Source organism: Stegostoma tigrinum, chromosome 7 (genome assembly GCF_030684315.1).
Source record: "Stegostoma tigrinum isolate sSteTig4 chromosome 7, sSteTig4.hap1, whole genome shotgun sequence".
Taxonomy (NCBI): domain Eukaryota; kingdom Metazoa; phylum Chordata; class Chondrichthyes; order Orectolobiformes; family Stegostomatidae; genus Stegostoma; species Stegostoma tigrinum.
This window is the reverse complement of record NC_081360.1, coordinates 56,571,652-56,595,280: the sequence shown is the minus strand read 5'-3', so window position 1 is coordinate 56,595,280 and position 23,629 is coordinate 56,571,652. Positions and strand designations below refer to the sequence as shown.

The 23,629-nt window shown below is 38.8% G+C and overlaps 1 long non-coding RNA gene across 2 annotated transcripts in view; it reads left to right on the top strand.

Moving 5' to 3' along the window:
* Nucleotides 1–8,747: 8,747 nt before the first annotated feature.
* LOC125454393 (uncharacterized) overlaps nt 8,748–23,629 on the top strand; it is a 39,154-nt gene continuing 24,272 nt past the window's right edge. The window contains exons 1-4 of one of the 2 annotated variants that reach the window (XR_007247980.2): nt 8,748–8,811; nt 9,223–9,318; nt 20,443–20,532; nt 23,534–23,607. This is a non-coding gene — a long non-coding RNA (uncharacterized LOC125454393). Of the gene's footprint in view, nt 8,812–9,222; nt 9,319–20,442; nt 20,533–23,533; nt 23,608–23,629 lie in introns of those variants that run through there. The other variant, XR_007247981.2, reaches the window with a different exon arrangement.

Below are 23,629 nucleotides of genomic sequence, written 5' to 3'. Positions count from 1 at the left end.
TACCTGAAACATTAACTCAGTTTCTCTTTCCACAAGTTTTGCCTGGTTATTTGAGTATTTACATTTTCTATTTTATTTCGGATTTCTAGCATCTGCAGTATTTTGCAACTGAATCGGTCTATCTGGCATTAATAGTAAAAAATGTCCAAGGATGGAATGCAGCTTTACTTTTCTTTGTAATTGCCTTTCCACGTGATCCGTCTCTTAAATCAACTAATACTTACTAAACTTTCTTCCTCCTGTTTTGCCATTAATTTGTTACCTAACTCTGTTCCTAATTCAGACATATTCTCACAATTCTAATTTGTCTTCCACAGACTGTCGAACATACTGTTCTCCTGCTCGCATTTTTACCCTCTCTTTCTCTTTTTAAATCTACTAATTGGCAATGATTCTTTTAAGCTACTGTGAAAACACTTAGCACTCTGTAACCTGAACTTATTAATTGTGCAACTGCTAGGTATTTAATCGTGTGTATAAATTTTATATTTTGTATATTCCAGTTAATTTACATTATTTATTGCTGTCCATTGTATTATAATCATTGTTATATGTGTTCCTAAACAGCTATTCCATCACTGCTTTATGAAAGGTGCCCTTTAATCTATTGCCTGTTCACTGCTAGGTTCATCCAGTACAGAATTTTCTTTTCCCTGTTGACTTGAATTGTACTGAAGGCAAATAAATAAAATGGAAGAGTGGAAGCAAACAGTGCATTTCCACAACATATTTCAATTTATATAATAGATTGTTCCATTTTCTTTTGTTTTTTTTAATGAAGGGTTTATCAGTTTGCATTTGCTCTCTAGTTTCACTACCCACAATCCATGTATTCCCTGTGCTGAATGCATAGAAATGTCTCAATACTCAGTTGTTTAGTTAAACTTTAACTCGTCAGTGATTTTCTTCTTTTTTTGTATTCTCAAACACCCATCAGTCACACTTGGTTAACTTCTTATGTAGTGACATATCTTGGAGTTCCAATCGATTATTCCCAAAAGTGGCGCATTTTAACACATGATTGACCACAGCATTAAGGCATTCAAATCAACATACTGTTGGGACTGAACCTGATTTAAAATTTCAGGCAATTTACATCCAAACAGTAAATGGAGCATCCAACTTATAATATCCTGTTCAATTGGTAAGTGAAGTTAAGTAAGGTAACCTCTTAAATAAACCATGGACCTGAGTGAGCAGCATTCAGGTTCCAGTTTTAATTATAGCACATGGAGTGCATTAAGATAGTGAAAGAAAACATGAAGTGACTGTAAAGAAGGTAAGACTGTAAAGTTTTCAGACTTTTACATATACCGAATTGTTCAGACCTTTGCAGTTTTGTTAATGTAATTTATTTTACAGCAAGAGTGGAACATAATGCAATCAGCTTTGGAGAAAACTATTTACATCAAACTTTGTGGGCTAACTGCTTTGGGAATTTAATGATGTAAGATTTTGAGGCCTGGCCTCAAATGCCAATGACTTACTTTCCCATTTTCATAGCTGATTTCTCTAACCAGAGGCGCACACACAAATCCTGGGTTCACATATATAGAAGGTCAAAGTTGGTCAGTGAGCCAAGAAATACCATATCAAGGTTTCTTTCCCATCCAATCCAGAGAAGTATAAATTGTGGAATTAGTGTATTGATTGAATGCTACAACTTCAAGCAATGGGCTTTACTGCCTTGACAAGATTATTTTATCCTACTTTACTTTTATTATTATGTGTGTATCTGAGCCATCCTTCAGGCATATGAAGTGACAGTTTGAATTTACTCAATAAAATCTACCAGTTAGGGAACCTACTGAGCCGGACAAAAGATGAAAACAATTGTGTGGGGAAGGTGCACAGTTAGTTTACACAAGCATGGCACTATGTGGGAAAAGAATATTAACTGAAATTACTTTCTGATCGATGTATTTCTATGGAAACAAACAATAAATGTGTAAGATCTACTCACTCCAGCTGGTGTGTAGATTATACTGTCTCCTGAAAATCTTTAGGACCGGAAAAAATTACGAGAAAAACAATACATTTGCTAATGATTTTTCTCAATTTGCCTGCAAATTTATAGAAAACAGATCACAAGTGGCATTTTAGATTTGAAAAGGTTTCAGTACAAATAAGAAGGAACAACTATTCCCTAAATGAAAAATGGATAACAGAAAATTAGGTTTATTTTAATCTTTTACATTTTTCAATACAATTCACCCTGAAATCTCTTGTAATTCATTTTAAAGGGTGGTTTGTACCGATAGGTCAAAGGTACCCTTTGACTGACTCAAGCACAATTACTAGGTATTTATTATTTATGTTTGACATTGTCTATTGTCTTAGTTCTTGTACACCCTGTAGTTTGTTTTCCAGCTACTCCTGCCTTGTGCCACGAGCCCCTCCCCCTATCAATAATAATAATTTGTCGACTTCTCTCTGACTGCAGCCTGTGCCACTCCATGGTTAGCTGGTAAGAACTGTACACACAGCAGGGTGAAGTGGACATCAGCGACCACACTTTGGAATGAGGTGCTCTATTATTAGCGTTCTCGTTTACTGGGTAACTACAAGTAAACAAAACCTCAACAACGTCAAACATTGCAAAAGGGTTCAAAGGGCAGGGATTTAGACCTGTGACCAGCTTAAAGGCAGTACTACAATAATTAAGCTACAGCCCTTGTTTGTTGTTATCATTCAGTTGAGAAGTGTTAAGTTTTCAATAACATTGATAAGTCATGTTTATGTATGATATATCATATATTAACAAATATATTAAATCATAAAATGCCATTGATACAGGATTAAAAGATTGATTTACTCAGTAGTATGACATTGTTCAGTATTGTTGTGTGGAACACTGAATTCACGCTCAGAGGACAGGATGTGAAGGTAAGGTGTGCGACTGGGTGAGGAAGAGTGGAAGTCACTTCTTCGGTTGCAGTTCCAATCCTGAATGCGGCCGATTCCTTTCATTCTGTCAACAGTACATATGATGAATTTTACTGGTTCTCTGTTTAGCCTTTTAATGGAACATCCTACCACAATGGGAGAGAGGAGTAATCTGACACTTCAATGAGATGGGGGATGGGTGGTTGATTTATTTAGCTAACCCACAAAAGTGACACAAATATTAGAAGCAGCACATTAGTGTATGAGATACATTCTTGGTTGAAGGAGTGCAGTATTGATGTGGGAAGTTAAAAAAAAGAACAGAAGAAAAACCGATCACAAATGCCAGAAAGTCTTGTGCTAATACATGCACAATAACATTTGTCTGGCTTTTTACAGGAAAATAATGGTGGACTGAGATTTTTCAAGAGGCTTCTGACAATTCTCAGCCAAAACAATTGGCAACCAAAGAACCTTTTTAGATCAATTTTTCAAACAAAATAATTATTTCCTAAGCATATGTAATATAAAAAGTAATATTTAATTTAGGGTTTACAACCTCCTAGTGTTGCCTTGAAGTGTCTAGGCATTGAAGATTAAGATTCTGGACACTGCTATGAGGCACTTAGGAGGAAAACATTTAAAACACAATCTGCAAAATTTGAACCTCCTTTGACACTTCTGTTCATTAGTTCTGAAAGTTTTGCAAATGAGGCTTCAGAAATAGTGGCTGGGCAATAGGGGACAAGAAGTCTTACAATGGAACTTCCATGAAAATACCCAACTGGACCCGACAGTCTTAAACCAAAAACACATTTGGTTGGATTTGCTGCCATTCTTTGTTGGGGGATCATAAGTGGATGAAATCTAGAAATAGAAGTTTCTGTGGCTCTATTCCATCTATGGGTTATTTATGTAGATCTGACATTGGTGCGGGCACAGCTATCTGCTCATCATACACTTAATTGAAGCCAATTAAGGGAAGGTGACTGGAATTTTCTTGTTACCTCCAATTTCTTGGATATGGTGGGAGATGTGGTGTCATTTAACTGCTTGGAGGTAGCCTCCCAGCCCTGGCTTTTGGGGATTAATCACTCAAGGAAGGTCCGCTTATAGAAACAGCCTGCAGTAGTGGCTGCACAATGCATGTTTTCATTTGTTTAAAAACATTGGAGAGAGGGTGCCTCCATCTTGAACTGCCCTCTCTCTTACCGACTTCCCATTACATTCTGCCATTCTTCTGAAGCTGGAAGACCTCTGATTGCCTTGCAGCTTCAAACACACACCTAGTATCTTTTATTGCATAAGCAGTCATGAAAATAACAACAAAGGACTGTCTTCCCCGTCCAAGGGGTTTGGGCAAATGCCTCAAGTTCTTAAATTGATTTTTGTTAAACAATGCTGATTTGCTGGTTCCTTTGTCAGGTGACATGAGGAAGAGCACACAGCGCACAGAATTTATGGACAGGGAGGTGTAGGGCAGAGAGATAAAAATATCATACAAATGGTGTGTGTGGAGTGCCAAATAATAAGTCTATGCAGGTGTACAAAAGGGTCAGATGGTGTGAGTAAAGTGCCAACAGTTGAATAATGAGCAAAGGGATGACCTATAATCCAATTAAATGAGGTAGAGAGATAATTTTAAAACAAGTTAAAAATAAGGTGATGCTGGAGACAAACCCAAATGACTGGAATTACATAAGCATCATATACTGAGAGTCTAACAAAATAAGTAATCCAAAACTGTACACATTAATTCAGGTAGAGAGATCATAACAATTTATCAAGGTGATGGTGTCAAAACAGGACAGTAAGGGAGACTATGCAGACACAGAACATGTGGTGGGGTCACATGTAATATGACATGAACCCAGATCACAGTTGTGACCATCTTCATGGATACAGAGCTTGGTTATCAGTTTCTGCTCAGTGATTCTGCGTTGTTGTGTATCTCGAAGGCTACCTTAGAGGGTGCTTACCAGAAGATTGAAGGCTGAATTTCTTCTCCGATGGGAGGAACTTGATGGACACCTAAAGATTTTGAAAGATGCCCTAAAAAGAATGGGATACAATGTTCAACTCATTGATTGTCAATTTCGACATGCCACAGTAAAAGACTGCAATAACCTCCTTAGAAGACTGACATAGGATACAACCAATAGAGTACCCTTCATCATCCAGTACTTCCCGGGAGAGGAGAAACTACACCACGTTCTTTTCAGTCTTCAACATTCATCGATGCTGAAGAGCACCTCACCAAGATCATCCCTGTGCCTTCTCTTCTCTCCTTACAACAACCCCCAAACCTTAAATGGACCATTGTTCACAGCAAACTACCGAGCCTTCAGGACAACATCGATCACTACACCACACAACCGTGTCATGGCAACCTCTGCAAGACATGACAGGTCATTAACAGGAATGCTACCATCACATGTGGGAACACCACCCACCACATACAAGGCAGATACTTATGTGACTCTGCCAACATTATCTGTCTCCAAAGCTGCAGGCAAGGATGCCCCAAGACATGGTATATTGGTGTGACCATGCAGAATCTATGACAACAGAAGAATGAACACTGCACAACAATCACCAGACAGGGGTGTTCCTTCCCAGTCGGGGACCACTTCAGTGGTCAAAAGCGTTCACCTTCCGATCTTTGTCTAAACGTTGTCCCAGGTGGGCTTTGAGATAATCAACAACACAAAATCGCCTAGTTTCATGCCCATGAAGATAACTTCAGCCATGACCTTAGGTTCTTCCTGCACTACATGTGACCCCACCACACTTCTGTATCAGTAAAATCTCCCTTACTGTCCTGTTTTGACACCATCACCTTGATAAATTTTTCTGATTGCTCTACCTGAGTTAGTTTGGATTACTTGTTACTTTGGTTAGACCCTCGGCATGAGACTTTTATCCCTATCATGTTTTTCCAGTCATTTGGTTTGTCTGCAGCATCATCTTATTTTTAATTTTTTTCTAATTATCTTTCTGCATCATTTAATCAGATTTTAGGTCATCCCTTTGCGTGTTGTTCAGCTGCTGACACTTTACTCACACTGTGTAAGACACTTGATCACCTGCAGAGACTTATCATCTGACACTCCAATCACACCATTTGTATGATCTTTTGATCCCTCTGCCATTGATCTCTCTACATAAATTCTGTGCTTGTGTGCTTTTCTCTCACTTCACCTGATGGGGTGGCTATGCTCCAAAAGCTTGTGATTCCAAATAAACCTACTGACTACAAACATGGTGTTGTGTGACTTCTGACTTTGTCCACTACACTCCGACACTGGCACCTCCACATCCTGACCAATTAGAGCCAATCTGCCTTGTTTAAAATTTGAACAAAATCTGACTGTTAACTGTCAATCAACATTAATGGGTGCATTCTTCATGGCAAGCCTCTACCTATCGGCGTTAAACTGCCAACTAGTCAGCACTCTCCTTTCATGCAGGATAGTTGTTGATTTCCCCTTGAATTGGTATTTTTGTGCGACGTCCTGATGAGTTGAAGATGAAAAGCTTTGATGAAATGAATATTTTTTCAGCAAATTTCTACCTTCAGTTCTATTTATGCATCATTTCTACCCATACTAATAATAATCCATTTCTCTTCCATTCCAATCAAAGAATTACCATTGTCCATAGATTGTAAGTTTTCTCTGTGAGAAATTATTTCCAGAATTCCTTTTACTTTTTTTTGAAATAACAGATAAAAGAGAAACAGTTCCATGGAATTGAAATAACTTGTCAATTATTCTCCACTATTCACCTTGCAGCTTTTTTTGTATCGTGCTCTTGAAATAAAATGTATTGCAGCAACAAGTGGTTCAACCCATTTTCCCACGAGCGATCTCTACCTCTGCCTCCTCTAGAATACTTGGCTCCAGGGTGGTGGATTCTGAAAATATTTAGTGCAAACCTGTGCCTTTATGGGCTTATCTCAGGGATCCATGTAGGGGAGAACAAGAGGAAATCTCTGGGCCATTCCTGAAGAAGGGTCCCAACCTGAAACATCAACTTTCCTGCTCCTCTGATGCTGCCTGACCTGTTATGTTCCTCCAGCCCCACACTGTGTTAATTTATGACAGATGAGTGTCTGAAGTTGTGTATAAAATTTGATGTTATAGTGGGCAACATAAACTGTTGAAACCATAACTAGAGAATTCTAATTATTACTATTTCCCACTATGCTCATTAGATTGATATTTGTCATCTATGTGTTGCTCTGTGCATTAGAGAGAAAAAAAACAAAGATTTTCGTAAAATTTTGTTGCTGCTGTCAGAGATGTAGGAGGACAATTGTTTGACCTCACATAGCAATGCCATTATCAATAAAATCATAGACTAAATACTCACAAGTTTGTCAATTCCAGAATGAAATTACTTATGGAAGAGGAACAAATCGATACTGCATTTAAAATAACAAAGTTTTATTTTCAGAAAGTACTTGATAAAAGATGATTTTTGAACTATTGTAGAGTTAATCTAATAAGAAATGTTACAATTAATTCACATTACAAAGGAATTTTTTGGCTCATTTTAAAAATAAATTTGAAGTAATAGAAGCAGATAAAGCAATTCTAATCAAAAGTTTAGATACTCAGAACCCAATAAATCACAATCTTACCAGCTTCAGACCTAATAGGTGAAGGTAAAACTAACATAAACTAACTTGTGCAATTAAATCACACACTTGTTCAATTTTGTCAATATATTTCTATATATGGGAGCTTCCTGTTTTCATGTAACTAGTCAAGTTATTTTTTCAAAGGTTTCTTAAAATCTTCATGGCATAATTAGTTCCTATAGCCATCTGGCCAGAAGAAGGTGCAAAGTATTTAGTATGCTGGCTTGCCATCTCCCTCCAGATGTTTAGCTACAGGGTAGCATTATCACAGCAGTTTGTGCAGCTGTTTAAGGGAAATGGAATTGAATATATAAAATATGGTGTATCACTTAGATGCCGCCATGAACCACGTTAATCAATTCATAGAATCGTACTAATTATTTGATTTACATAGATTATATGCATATTTATTTTAAATGGAATTATATGCTGTATAATTGCAATATTTTGTATACCGGTGTATGTGTGCGATATATATTAGGCTCTGAAATGTTTTAATATGATAGATTTTAATGTAATCATGTATACACAACAGAATAGGATTTTACATCACTCGTTGCAAAACATCCTCAAGACGGATCAATGAATAAGGCACCACCAAGTTGTCATAGCTTTTTAATTATAATGTATGAAGGTTTTGCTCCTGTTATTCTTTTCGTTTCAAATGGTGGCAACATTGAAATGCAGAATGTAATCACTTGAATGCAATTAGCTGTATAACACTAGCTAAGATATCATTTTAGATTATTTTGAATTGAATAACTTCATACTTTTCAATGCTCATTCAGCAAAATTGCATTCAAAATTGTGTGCACCAACAAATGTTTCATCAGTGTATTGTCTGGACGGTAAAAACATGTAATTGTACTGGTAATGCCTTTTACCAACCTCTGTAGAATATGTGTCAACCTTCCACCAGCATTGCAGCACCTAGATTGATATGCCTTGAGAAAAAATATCCCCTGTACAACATATAGTGGAGTTGCTCTATATGCAGTACTTATGATGTATTAAAGATGTTGTTTATGTATTTTTTTTCTGCAGCTTTTGTAAATCATCACAGAATTTGCCATCTATCCTTGTACTGCAGGCCTCGTCCGAGCCAAATGTAAATAACAAAGGTCACGGCCATTTGAAACGCCTTGTGGTTGAACAACTCTAATTATATTTACTCACATTATCTGACAGTCTCACTTGCTGCCATTTCATTTGTGCATAAAGCTCCTCTTTCCAATTCCAGATCGCTAAGAAATGGTACATTATTACATGTGTAGAGACAGGTATGGATATTTCCAGCTAATGGTAAAACTCACCTGCACGAGCTAGTGAATGTCCTACCTACTCTGAAGGCAGACTAGTTCTTCCTAGGTTGCTTTTAATAGGTATGAATACCGAGGATTTAAAGCAGAATGAATTAAACTTTGTAACATTTTGCTTTTGAATGACCTACTCTGTGAAATTACAACGGCAAACTAATCCTTTAGGACCAAGGGCTCTATCAATCTTTGGATTTTTCTAATGTGGAAGCTACTCAATTGCATCTCAGAAATCAGGGAGGTAATTACTCATGCAGACAGCACAAAATGAAAGGAAAAAAAATGCAAGTTCTGCTGAGTATCCCTTTTAGAACAAGCTGCGGACTAGTCTATGCAACCACTATAATCAGTCAAATTCTTCTACTAATTTTTCAGGTGTTGAAGGCAATAGTGAGAATACATGCTGCGAAAGTTAACAAAGCAAAGCAGACTTAATGGAGATTTGTTCTGTAAGTGAAGTACCTTTCTCTTGTAAGTACTTTCTATGCAAGATCTGTTGAAGATCTACTCCACAGAGATAAACCACTCCTTGTATGCAGTCAAATCTAATGTGCCTCTCCACATGCATGTATTATGTTTTACAATATGCGCATTGTTAGAAAACAATCTTTCCTGACTCGTTTTATGGTTCAGACATAGATAATTTGTTTATTCTTTGCACTTTAAGAGCTTCATGCTTTTGTATGAATAGATTTGGATGAAATAATTTCTAGATTATGATATTCACATTGGATGTAATACTTTAATCTTTTTTCCATGATTGAAATCAAAAATATTTTAGTTAATTTAAATTAAAATAATGTTTTGGTCAAATTATAAGACTTAGATGCCATCATTTCCCTGAGAGATAAAATTGAGCAAATGTGCTTTGAGGTGGTGATTTCATTTTAAAATGTAATATTTTGTAAATTCATAAGGCAAGGGAGAATGTTTTACATAGTTTAATATTATGTAAACATTGGAGATCCTAATAAAGCAACATGGAAAGCAGTCAGTTGGCAATTTTAAAAGGTGCGTGATTTAAAGTTGGAGACTAATGTCATTTCAGACAAAGGGTTGCAGCGTGAGATAAAAGCAAGTATAAAATTAAGGATGTACTGCCAAACATGCTTAATACAAATATGAATAAAATTAAATGACAAGATAATATTTATTGAAGTTGAATATATAAAGCTAGCAGTTGAAAGAACGTTTACAATGATTATATCCAAATTCACAGATGTTAGTTAAATCATGCAAAGAAATATTTTTGATAATCTTTCCTAATTTTACTTTCTTCACATTTTGTAGAAAACTATAGAAATAATTATTTTCTTTATAATCCTGCACATTTGTATCAATATTTTTTAACCCTAATTCAACATTGAGAACAATTGTGCTACTTTCACCCAAATGATTATATGGCAGAGCTCTCATTTTTCAAAACTTCATTCAGGCACTCCTGCTAGTTTTCATGGTGAAAGTTCCAGGTTCAAATTTTACTCACGCTTGTGCACATAAGGCTGACTGAAAAGGTTTGCTAGGGACAGCAAGTGATTTCCTGAGGACAGTATGTGTAAGTCTCTCATATAACAACACAATGGAAACAGGAAACCTTATGTTATGAAAACTGACAGTGTGGGCCATTGTTGGCAGGCCTGGTAATTCGCCTGCTTAGAGAAATAAATGTCAAGTGAGCAGTGAACAATACCAGCATGAACACATTAGATAAGTTTTTGCTTAATTTATTTGTTATTTAAAGGAGCTTTAAATGGGTATCATTGACAACTGTGAATGAAGCCACAAATGGAAGATGCAACTGAATTTTCAGTTCTGAAGAAGAGTCATTAACTCTGATTTCTCTCCACAGATGCTGTCAGACCTGCTGAGCTTTTCCAACAATTTCTGATTTTGATTTTGTTCTCTGATTTCCAGCATCCACTGCTCTTTTGGTTTGTTGTGAACTTGGTTTTTAAATTCTACCTAAATGAATTATAAATATATTCAAAAGAGTCTTGGGATGCATCTTTAAAAAAATGTCAACAGTAACTCTGTGGATTAACAAATACTTAAAATTGCAAAGCATTATGGTAGAATTGAATGTTAGAAAAGTTAAGTTAAATTTATATAGAACCTTAGTTGGACCACAGTTATAGGTTCTGTCCACAACTTTGGTCTCCAAGTCACAGAAAGGATAGAAAGGCATTGTGGATGATGAGCAATTGTCTTATAAGGAATATAACAGAACTGAGATGCTACAAGTACCAGGAAATAACAATCAGACTAAGACACTTTTGTTCAGTATCCAAAAAGAATTAGAGGTGACCTGATAGAAGCACAGGTGTTTGTTCTTGTTGGGAAATGTAAAACTAGGAATGATAAATATGAGATGGTCGTAATCAATCCAATAAGTTAGGCAGGTAAAACATTGTTACTGATTCATTATAATGTGGACTTCTATCAGATGTAGAAATTGAGATGAATAGCATATATGTTTTTAAGGGAATACTAGATAAGTCCATGAAGGAAAAAGGACCAGAAAGGTATATTGGTAGCGCAAGATGCAATGAGATGTGAGGAGGCTTATGTTGAGCCAAATCGTTGACCCGTTAGGCCAAATGGTCTGCTTCCATGCTATAAACTCTATGTGGCACGCACATCCATACATAGACGTTCCTGTACTGCTTGAATTTAAGCCAAGTAATTAGTTATGTTAAAATACTTCATAAAAGTTAATTAACTCATGATAGAAAAAGATTAGTTTCAACTTTAACACTCAGAAAATGCTATTTCTTGATGGCGGATGGTTTATTTTGAATTGACTTTTCGCTGCTTGAAGATTTACTAATGTTATCAAAGTGATGATGCAAAAATGTCATCAAAAATTTATAGCTGCTCAAAATAACTGTTGTGCTTGGAAACTGCTTTCATCTGACCTCAAGCTGAATTTTAAAAGCGAGTTCCTCCACTTTATAGCATCAATGACAGAAAGCTCTAAGTAACTTCAAACGATTGTATAATCACACCAGGAAATCCATCCACAAGTGTGGACAATTTATTTTTTCCTACTTATATTTTTCTTCATTTTACAGCAGCATAAGAAATAGAATCAGTGATTTTGGAATGATTGGAAAGACAAAATAATCCATTTGTGATGACTTACCACATAAGATATTAAAAAAATCTTGCCATCCTTTGTGCTTATGAATTATGCAATCCAATTCTACACTAATCATTTGGTATATTACACTACTCCGCACAATCTATTATAGATTATGCTCTTGTGTTTGTGTGTTTTGCCTGTTATAAAACACAACGTCACAACCAAAGATGTGTCAAATAGTCTGCCATATTTCCATCCTATTTGTGAGCTTCTAATGTGAATACATGGTCTCCATACTTACTAAGGTGAACCTTTGAAATGGCAAGCATATTGGACAGGCCACTGTTACCCCTCCTAATTCCGTTTCCTATGGCTGATAAACCCAACACTAGATGGTGCTACAGGTAATTTTCATTGAAAATTGATTGCTTAATCTTTGTTTTGTTTCCAGTTACAATTTGATTCACATCCAGTGATTGTATACACAAATGATACCTCTGCTACCTTACCTCCATAAACCTCAAATCGCCACCATTTTATTTCCTATTCTTGGTCTCAGGCTGTTAATCCTTTACTTAACCAGACTGTAAGATTTCTTTTGCAGTTCTTGGGACTTCTGCAACATAGAGACATAGGAGGAGGATGTTTAGTGCCTTAGGCCAGTTTTGCCAGTCGATTATGCCTGATTTATAGTTTGATGCAATCTATTTGTCTTGATTCAATAAACTTTAAAACTCTTGGCTATCAAAATTCGACGGTATTCAGTTGAGAAATTTTCAGTTTGGCTAGGCTGACCATTTCTTGAGTGTCGGGCGTGGGGGGGAGGCGGGAAGAGTGGGAAAAGAAGACCAGATTTTTACCACCTTCTGTGTGAACTGGTATAACGTGCAATTACCTCTGAGTGGTCTACTTTAGGAGTATATCCTTTCATACTCGGCTCCCACCAAAAGGGTTGTAAATTTGGCTGACTACTAGGAAGGAAATGGAAGAACAAAAAATTGCCTGCCATTATATCCTTCAGCATCCCTGACCTTATGAATTCCCTGGCTATTTCTGACCTCCCCTGCACCCGCACCACAAGCACCCCCACACTACCTCCCACCTTAGATTTAATTCGGAACTTGAATGAGAATAATCACCAACACCAGATTTAATTTCTGCTGTTATTTCCGACAGTGATCATCAAGAATAAAAGGGGGAAAGTTAAGATCTTTTTAAGCAGAGATTTTTCGAAAAATGCAATTTGCGGGCTGCAGGGAATAGTAAAACAGAAACCCTTTCACGTCTTGAGGGAAAATAGGTTGGAATTTGCATAGGTGAAGATTCCAAGCTTTGGGAAATTGATCAGTGCAATTAGTCACTGATTGCTTAAGCAAAGAGCAGGCACAGAGAATGGAATGAGTTTTCCCATTTCTCAGCAATGTGCTTTGCTGAGTGAGAATCATGGGCTGCCGTAGTCCACAGTAACTTTTCTCAAGTCAATCTTATGGAACCGCATGGTAGAAGAAGCAAAAGTGCTCACTGCTGCTGGGCCATTGCAACATTTATGCCGCTGGCACAATATTTAAACACCAACTCCAGAGCACTTCAGACTCTGCTAGCCAATGGGATTAAAGGGGAAAAAAAAAGAGAAATTCAAGTCTGTGATGTATTGCTGAGAGAATGATTAGATTGAAAGGGACAATTCATTACAGAGCATTGGAATGGATTTTAGGTTCTTGGAGGAGGGGTATTTCACAAATTGCAGTCACTTTGGCTTCTTTGTGAGGAGAGTATATTACCAAAAAGGGCGTGGCAATTCATACCAGCCACGGACAATTTGTTACATACCAAATGGGATGAGCAGCATAAAATTGCATAAGACATAAACTTGCTAGAGTTCATGGAGCGAAACCTTCTGTGAAGCTCTCAGAAATTGACATGTTGTTAATTTTTGGTAAAATTGCGCCCTGAGTGTTCAGAGCCTGGCTTTCCAGGGCAGTTATCAATCTCTCTGTAGACAGACAGGGAATTAGATGTATGTATACCAGAGCCAGCATGGTACCATTCATGTTGGTTGACTTCTCCATCCTTCAATTTAGTTTATAGATTGCCTCTGTCTCTGACAAACCTGTCTACTGTTCCTCTGCCTATCTATGCATTTTTGACAAAGCCATTGATTGCTGAGATCATGGGGCCTAAGGCCAGGCAGATACTTGGTCTCAAGCTCCCATGTGAGTGTCAGAGACCTGGACTGTTTCTTCCTCAACCAGCCACAGAGATGTGTCTGTGCTCAACAGATTATGCTCTCAAATTTAATCTGATTACAGTACTCACTGAGGTGACAACCTCTGAGCAGCTGAAGCATGCAGGTGAGAGCCTTACTGATGAATTCTAAGAGGGTTGAGTGACATTGTCCTCAGAGGTAGAGGTGGAACGGAAGTTATTCAATATTGGCTTCTTTGGGATTGAGGTTCACTCAGTGCTGCTAGTTCGTGCAGAAGATAAGGGGGGGGAGGGGAGGGAAAGGGGCAATTAGTTGTGTAAGAGGGACATAAACGTGTCTAGATTTAGAATGAATTTGCACTGGTGTCAATAGGAGAGCAGTACGGCACACAGCATAACGAAGCTTTCTCAGTTGGTTGGCCACTGAGGTCTCCTTGTGCCTACTTGGGTGATCATGCTTTTCTCCAGCCCAATCCGAGACTTCTTCTAGTTGGTGTGAGGAGCCATCTGTCCACAACATTTATGCAGTCATGCCCCCTTTTGCTTGTATATGAGACAAATTCTCCTGCAAGGAAGTAAAGGCAGAGTTGAGTATAATGGAAGCTGGATGCTGAAGCAAGAGAATTGATGAGTTGCCCTTTTTGACTGAGTAGGGAAACATGAGGTGGGTGGTGTGTGTAGGATGGTTTAATAATTGGGAAGGATGAATGAGAGATGTTGACTGGATGTGATGCATGCAATTGTGGGAATTGAAATCCATGAGCTTTGGTGGATGGGTGTGTAGTACCAGAGTGGTGAGCCCTTCAATATGAGGTAGCATAGAGAAGGTGCCGGTCCTTGTGGAACATTGAAGATCATTAACCTTCTTCCTGCGCTGCTGGGCATTGCACTTCACCTGGGAGACTGTACTGGCCAGAAGCCCTCTTTCTGTCCAAGCTGGCTAGGTCTGATAAAAACCAAAAGAACTGCTGATGCTGTGAATCCGAAACAAAAACAGAAGTTGCTGGCAAAGCTCAGCAGATCCGGCAGCATCTGAGAGGAGAAATCAAAGTTAATATTTAAAGTCAGGTGACCCTTTCTCAGAAGTGATGGTAGCTAGGAAAATGTCAGTTGATATGCAGAATTCTGGGGGATGGGGTGGGGATAGAACCAAAAGAGAGAACAGTTGGTCAAAGGGGTAGACAATGATTTGGCTGGGAGGGTGAATAGCTGTTAATGGGGATTCTTAGTAGCTAATAGCCTGCAATGGCAGGCTGTGTGGTAACAAGGTGCGGTGTGTGAAGGGGGAGGCTGGGACATGGGAGAGTCCAGGTCCTAAAATTATTGAACTTGATATTGAGTCTGGAGAGCTGCAGGGTCCCCAGGTGGAAAATGTGGTGTTGTTCTTCCAGGTTGCATGACCTTCACTGGAGCATTGCAGCAGGCCTGAGACAGAGATGTTGGCCAGGGGACAGAATAGTGTGCAACTAGAAGCTCAGGATCATTTCTGTTGGCAGAAAATTAATGTTCTGTGACACAGTCACCACTCTACGCTTCATTTCTCCAATGTAGAGGAGACCACATTGTGAGTAGTGAATGCAGTAGATTAGATTGGGTGCAATGCAGGTGAAGTGTTGCTTTGCTGCGGTGCTCTGGGGTGGTGTTGGGAGTGAAGGAGGAGTCGACTAGGATGTCCCAGAGGGAACAGTCCCTGTGGTAGGCGGACAAGGGAAGGGAGGGGAATATGGGACTACCTTGCTGGAGGTAATGGAAATGGTGGGATGGTAGGTAAGGGCAAGGGAAACCCTATCGCTATTGCAGGATGGAAGAGAAGGGGTGAGGGTGGAAGTGCGGGAAATGGATCAGACCCAATTGAGGTCCCTGTGACAACTGTGATGGGGAATCCTTGGTTGAGGAAAAAAGTGAACATTTCGGAGGCTACCTTGTCGAAGCTGGCGTTATCGGAACATATGCGATGGAGGTGAAGGAACTGAGAGAATGGGATGCAGTCTTCACAGGAAGCAGTGTGAGAGGATGTATACTCCAGGTAGCTGTGGGAGTCGGCAGTTTGTAATGGATATTAGTGGCTAGTTTATCCCCAGAAATGGAAACAAATGTCGAGAAAGGGAAGGGAGGAGTTAGAGATAGACCAGGTGAAAAGTGAGGGCAGGGTGGAAATTGAGAGTGAAATTGGTGAACTTTTCCATTATCAGATGAGAGAGGGAAGCAGTACCAACGATATCATCATTTATATTGGAGAAAGAGTTTTGAGAAGTGCCCAAAATAGAACTGGAACAAGGAATGTTCCACATTTTCAATGAAGAGACAGGTATAGGTCTGGGTACTGGTGGCCACCCCTCTGATCAGGGCTCAAACATACCTTCCAGGTGAAGCAGCCCTTTATCTGGACTTTCCAGAATCTAGTCCACTGCATTCGCTGCTCATGATGTAGTCTCCTCTACACTGGGGAAATGAAACATAGACTGGGTGATCGATTCACGGAGCATCTATGTTGTGACTGCAAAAAAGACTTTGTGCTTGTGGTTGCCTGCCATTTTAACAAACCACCCTGTTTCCTGCTTAACATCTCTATTTCAGGCTTGCGGCAGTGTTCCAGTGAAGCTCTTTGCAAGCTGGAAGAACAAAACTTCATTTTCCACTTGAGAAACATTGCCCTCCTCCCAATGGCCACGTCCATCAGTGCCACCAGGACTTTGTCAGTAAAACTGAGGGGCTACCTTCCCCTTTTTGGTTATTTCCTGTTGTTTGATTCCATGAGTTGGACACCATTGAGCCCTGTTGCATAATTAATAAAAAGGAGAACAGAAGAAAAGTCATGGTGAGCCAGGTGCCTTGAATCTGACAACAAAAAAATCTTTGAAATTGGGAACGTTCAGCCCAAAGTCACTTTTATGATATTTGTATCAAACCTTTTCTTAATACATGAATCCAATGAGGAAAACAATTCACATATAACTGTTGGAGTTGAAGGGACAACTATTACCAAAAACTAGAGAAAACTACATTTGCATGTTGTACAGTTGTGGTCTTCAAATTACTGAAGTTCATTTTGAGCAGTACTTTTGCCATTTGACATTTTGAATGACACCATCTTTTTTCTCTGGTTTGAATTGAATTTTTAATAATTTTCTCCCAGATTTTCCTTGTAGTTGGAGTGAAATCTTCCTCGGCTGCATTGAAATCCTTAGTTTTTCTCTTGAAAACAATTTATTTGTAGTAGTCAAATGTTTGACTCGTGCATGCTGTCATATTATTGTTTTTATTTTTCCTTACCTTTCACAATGGATTGTTACCAGTTAAACAAAGTACAGAAGCTACATATAAATGATCCTGTTGCAGTATCTGAATGCTAATCATTTTTGATAAGCAAAAGATTTGAATGTGAGACATAACTGGTAATGCTATTAAATTGTTTACTCCAGATTAGAAGTTAAGAATACATTAATTCTGATGGAGGGCAATAGCAATGTTAGAGAATGTAGTCTTTGTGTTTTAAACAAATCTTTAGTACTGCATTTAGTACTTGAAACAATAAAAATGATCAAAATATAATGACAAACTGTGGATATTGGAGATCTGACACAAGGAAAAACAAATTACTGGAGAAACTCAGTAAATCTGGCAGCACCTGTGGAGAGAAAACAGAGTTAATGTTTCAAATCCTGTTCTTCACGAACCACTTTAAACTTGTGCATATTTTTGTTTGGTGATTAGTTCTTCCTATTCCACATTGCTATTTTGTAGAAGTATCAACAGTGTTGACCCAGTATTTTGTGTTATGCTATGTTTTGATAGCTCCTGTAAAGAAATCATAATGTCATTTAATAAAGCACAAAGTGTGCAGCCACCTGGGAAAATGCATTATGTGATATGGCATGTCTTGGTAAGGTTTCAAGTTTCTGTGCAATATGTTGATCCCCACTCAGGATAGCGAGAAAGTTGCTATGAACTTCATGGGCCCCATGATAAGGAGTTTTTTGCCTGATCACAGAATTGGCAACTCCCTGGTCAGGTGAGGTCTGGATTAGGCTGTGATGACTTTAACAGTTTTTTTTTTCAAAAAATGAAGTAATTAATGGGATCAGTGATAATGGGAACTGCAGATGCTGGAGAATCCAAGATAATAAAATGTGAGGCTGGATGAACACAGCAGGCCCGGCAGCATCTCAGGAGCACAAAAGCTGACGTTTCGGGCCTAGACCCTTCATCAGAGAGGGGGATGGGGTGAGGGTTCTGGAATAAATAGGGAGAGAGGGGGAGGCGGACTGAAGATGGAGAGAAAAGAAGATAGGTGGAAAAAGAAGATAGGCAGGAAATGCCACACTTGCCCCCACACCTCCTCCCTCACCCCTATCCCAGGCCCCAAGATGACTTTCCACATTAAGCAGAGGTTCACCTGCGCATCTGCCAATGTGGTATACTGCATCCACTGTACCCGGTGTGGCTTCCTCTACATTGGGGAAACCAAGCGGAGGCTTGGGGACCGCTTTGCAGAACACCTCTGTTCGGTTCGCAATAAACAACTGCACCTCCCAGTTGCAAACCATTTCCAGTCCCCCTCCCATTCTTTAGACGACATGTCCATCATGGGCCTCCTGCAGTGCCACAATGTTGCCACCTGAAGGTTGCAGGAACAGCAACTCATATTCCGCTTGGGAACCCTGCAGCCCAATGGTATCAATGTGGACTTCACCAGCTTCAAAATCTCCCCTTCCCCCACTGCATCCCAAAACCAGCCCAGTTCATCCCCTCCCCGCACTGCACCACACAACCAGCCCAGCTCTTTCCCTCCACCCACTGCATCCCAAAACCAGTCCAACCTGTCTCTGCCTCCCTAAACTGTTCTTCCTCTCACCCATCCCTTCCTCCCACCCCAAGCCGCACCTCCATTTCCTACCTACTAACCTCATCCCACCTCCTTGACCTGTCCGTCTTCCCTGGACTGACCTATCCCCTCCCTACCTCCCCACCTATACTCTCCTCTCCACCTATCTTCTTTTCTCTCCATCTTCGGTCCGCCTCCCCCTCTCTCCCTATTTATTCCAGAACCCTCTCCCCATCCCCCTTTTCTGATGAAGGGTCTAGGCCCGAAACATCAGCTTTTGTGCTCCTGAGATGCTGCTGGGCCTGCTGTGTGCATCCAGCCTCACGTTTTATTATCTTGGATTCTCCAGCATCTGCAGTTCCCATTATCTCCCCACACTTTGTTATCTTGGTTTTGTCTTATTGTTTTATTCAGACAATTAATATTAATTGAAAAACATCAACTATTTAAACACCTTTCTACATTTGAATTCACTCTACAATTAGAACCCATAGGCAGAATTCTCCCTTAACAATGCGGGCAAGAAGAAATTAAATTGGGGAATACGTGGCAAGGTTGGAAAAATGAGATTCTCAAGACAAAACCAAAATTTGAAGAGTAAGTTGGGAAGCTCACAATGAGTGACGAGGGAGATCGACATGTACGCAATAGCATCTCATTATGGTCTAATTTATATATAATTTGCTAATCTGCCATGGAGGGAAACTCAAAGGTGACAAGGCTCAGCAGCTTCAGCTTGCCACTTGTTCCTCTGCACCACCACCCCACCTTAGAGCACGCTCCATACCTAGGAATCATCTGCACCCCTGTCCACAGAGGTTGGCATCAGACATGCACCCTGGCTTGAAGTGACAAGCGGGTGTAATCACTCATTGATTGTAATTTGTTGCTGCTCAAGAGGCAATCAGTTCACAGCAGTAAGAGTAACTTCTCTTTGTTTATTCTTGGCTTTGGCAGTTGCTGAATAAAAGTGAATGCTTTCAACCATTTGAGATAACAAGGTGTAGAACTGGATGAACACAGCAGGCCAAGCAGCATCAAAGGAGCAAGAAGGCTGACCTTTCAGGCCTAGACCCTTCTTCATTTTTCTGAAGAAAGGCCTAGGCCCCAAACACCAGCTTTCCTGCTCCGCTGATGCTGCTTGGCCTGCTGTGTTCATCCAGTTCTATACCTTGTTATCTCAGATTCTCCAGCATCTGCAGTTCATACTATCTCTGAAGTGCTTTCAACCATTTGAATGCTTTCGACCATGTGGTGGCCTCACATTGAACAACGAGAATGTGGTTGGCTCAGTTGGGCATGCCCTTAGACAGAGGTCTAAAGTAGAATGATGCTAAAGTTGGGTAATCCATGTAGCTTGATTTTAAATAAAAATAAACATAATGAATATGTGCTTGCAATTGGAATTGCTATCATCCCTGCCACCTGTCTGCCCAGAGAAATGTGTGCTTTTGTTTTCCCTCCCATCATGTGTAAATTGAAGAGCAGCTCCAGACTGACAAAGCTTGGCCTAGTGTTGACTGGACTTTTAAAATGGCACTTGCCCCAGGAATACATGAAGGGTCAAGCCATGGTGAGTACTTCTGTTGTGTTGAGAAGGTAGATAGGATTAGCAGGGTACTGTGAAGACATGGTACATTGCAAATGAGGTGTTTTTTGAGAAAATATCCCGAGAAATCTCACTAGGGCTTGTGGAGAGAAACCTTCATGAAGCTCGTCCAAATTGAGGCAGCTGATTCTAGTCAAATTCAGTTTTGTGCTCCTAAGATGCTGCTTGGCCTCCTGTGTTCACCCAGCTCCACACTTTGTTATATCTGATTCTCCAGCATCTGCAGTTCCCATTATCTTAGCTCTCAGTCTTGTTGTATTTGTTCATGATCAAATCTCACAATAAACGATTTTGCATGATTGTATGGAAAGAACATTTTAATCACAGTTGCATGAATCAAAATGATCCAATCTTCGGTTAACTGAGTTACAGATTCTCATTTGGACAATAGGGAAAAGGAGAACAAAAACAGAAATTGCTGGAGAAATCCAACAGGTTTTGCAGCCTCTGCGGACTGAAAGTAGAGTTAACTTTTCAATTCCAGTGACCCTTCCATTCTGAAGAGGCTTCTCCAGCAATTTCTGTTTTTGTTTCATATTTCCAACGTCTGCAGTTCTTGTTTCATTTTAGGGTAAAGGGGAATGTAATTTTGATAGCCTTGAGATCTAGCAGTTACACGATAATAAATCTATATACTCCAATAGTTGAAACACAGAATATAAATTAGATGCAGAATTCAGCAGTTGCTTGAAAAATAGCACTAAAGGATATGAGAGGCAGCAAGTAAGATTATACCAGGTGATTCAAAAGTGAAAAACACTAATACACACACTGATGGGCTTAATGTGCTGTGACTTTCTCTGATTACACTGATCAAGTCGAAATGAATAAATTCAGAGAAAAAAAAGTTTTAAGTACTGAGCTCCCCTTCCAATTTAAAAATTAGATTGAAAATGGGAAGATTCCCAGCAGTAATCATAGTTGTAAGTATTTTGAACATGATATGCTTACATTAAATAGAAATCATTAGAAGTGCTCCAGGGCTCAGTGGGTAACTATACTACTCAATATGGTACAAAGCCAAATCTATCAGGAACCCTAGGTGTGACTTCTGCCTTGTGCTAAGTAAGTGGGTGTTGGGTGGATTAGTGTTAGAACTGAGATAATTAGCCTTTGCACTCTTGGGATAGAAAAGGCAAAATAAGCTAGGGCACTTTCTTCTGATTTTGCACAGTAATTCATGCTGAAATATGAGTACGTGCATGCATTAATATGTGTCTGTGCTTTCATGCATTTGCAGAAATCACAGAAAACTATGAAATTTAGCTGCATTGTACAGTTCCTCTCCCTTTACATTCCCCTCCAGTCTTTGTTGCTTGATACTCATGCTCTAACATGCTTGATACTCACGCTCATGCTTGATATTCTGCTCTTACACTTGAAACTTACCAAAGACCTACCTGAGAAACTGTAACATAGCTTGCATCCTCATTTCCTGGAGCACAGCAGGCAAGTGGGAAAAAGAACTGAAAATTTCTTTCAATTTTAAAATTGATAACATGTTCCAAATTTTTAGAATCAGTTTGAAATGTTGACAAAATCCTTCTAAACAGAAGAGTTTAAATTGGAGCCCTCAATGTGGTGTAGTACACAAATGTCAGATAGAGCAGAAAGCTTTGTTTTCTGTCTAACAGATTGTGGCCAAGTTCCCTTATCTGTAGAATCAGCTCCTTTTGTAGACCATCAACATATTCACTTAGAATTAGATATTTAAGCTAACTACCAGGAATTGTGTACAATTGTAGCAACGTTTTATTCATATTACCATTTATAAAATAATATATCAGTCTCTGTAGATTCAGAATGTGTATTTGTTTTATGAACTATCCTTTGTGCAAAATAAGAATTGTTTGGTTTATTGTGAAATGTTTAAATATTTGTATTGTGTCTTGCTGGATTTCTTTTCCTGTGAAGTCTAGTGTAGAGTTTCTAACTGTGAGCACAACTGGGAACTGGGTTTTTGCTCAAATTATGCTCAATTTTTGTTTGTGTAATCTCAAATGAAAAAACTCCCATGAAGCAGCATAATGAAGCAGAGCAATAGAATATTTATCCGCTTGCATTTAAAAAAAGTTTATTTAAGATTAGTAATCTGGTGCAAAGAAGATGAACAATATATTTATAAAGGAAAATATTACAAGTTTAAAACCTGATGTAGAATCACTATAAAATATTATATCAAACAACTGTTGTTTCATCAGTACATACAAAACAGTTTGTTATTCATTTTTTAAAATTCAATAGCTTTAAAAATGAACTTTCGACTACTTTGTTCATAAAAGTCAAACTTAATTTAGATGGGCACAATTAGTAGAAACTCACCAGGCTTGTTTTTGGGGTATATGGCCAGCTTGAGGGCAGAGCTGATTCAATGCAATGATTTTTCCAAAGTAATCTTAAAGATCATGCAAACCCAATCATACTTCGCATAACTTGCATTTAAAACTCACTGACCCTTTCATTCAACCGGGTCAGCTATCTCCAGGTGAGTTGTACTGGTAAAATCAACACAAACTGGTGGAAACTTCATCTTGTAATATGTAAATGAAATAAATACGATGCTTCTGCTCTTTATTAATAAACCTATATATGTAAGATCTGACAAAAGGAAAATATTATGTGGAATTCAGGTTATTTTACTTTATCTATTTCTGTAGGGAGATAGCAGTTGGGAAATAGCATTTAGTAATTTGTCATGTTGTGGTGTAAGATGTTAGCAATATTTTTCTGAGCTTTAGTTGAAGAACACATTAGAATAAACTTGCATTATCTTGGTGGTTGTTTAAATTACAGGGCAACATTTCAGGAGTTGCTTCCCTAACTGCACCACTACATTGAACAGTAGGAAACATTTATTTATCATTAAGCCATTAGCATATGAGGGATTGGACAGAAGATTTAATTTTTAAGTGACAGGTGGTGGTGCATTTTATTGATACATGCTAATCCTGTTTTTATTATCAAGGAACTGGGCATATTCTGAGGCACTTGGGAAAGGATGCAAAAGCAGAAGATGAGCAAGAATTTGTCAGAAACCAGCTGTTTTGTTACTTTACAAATA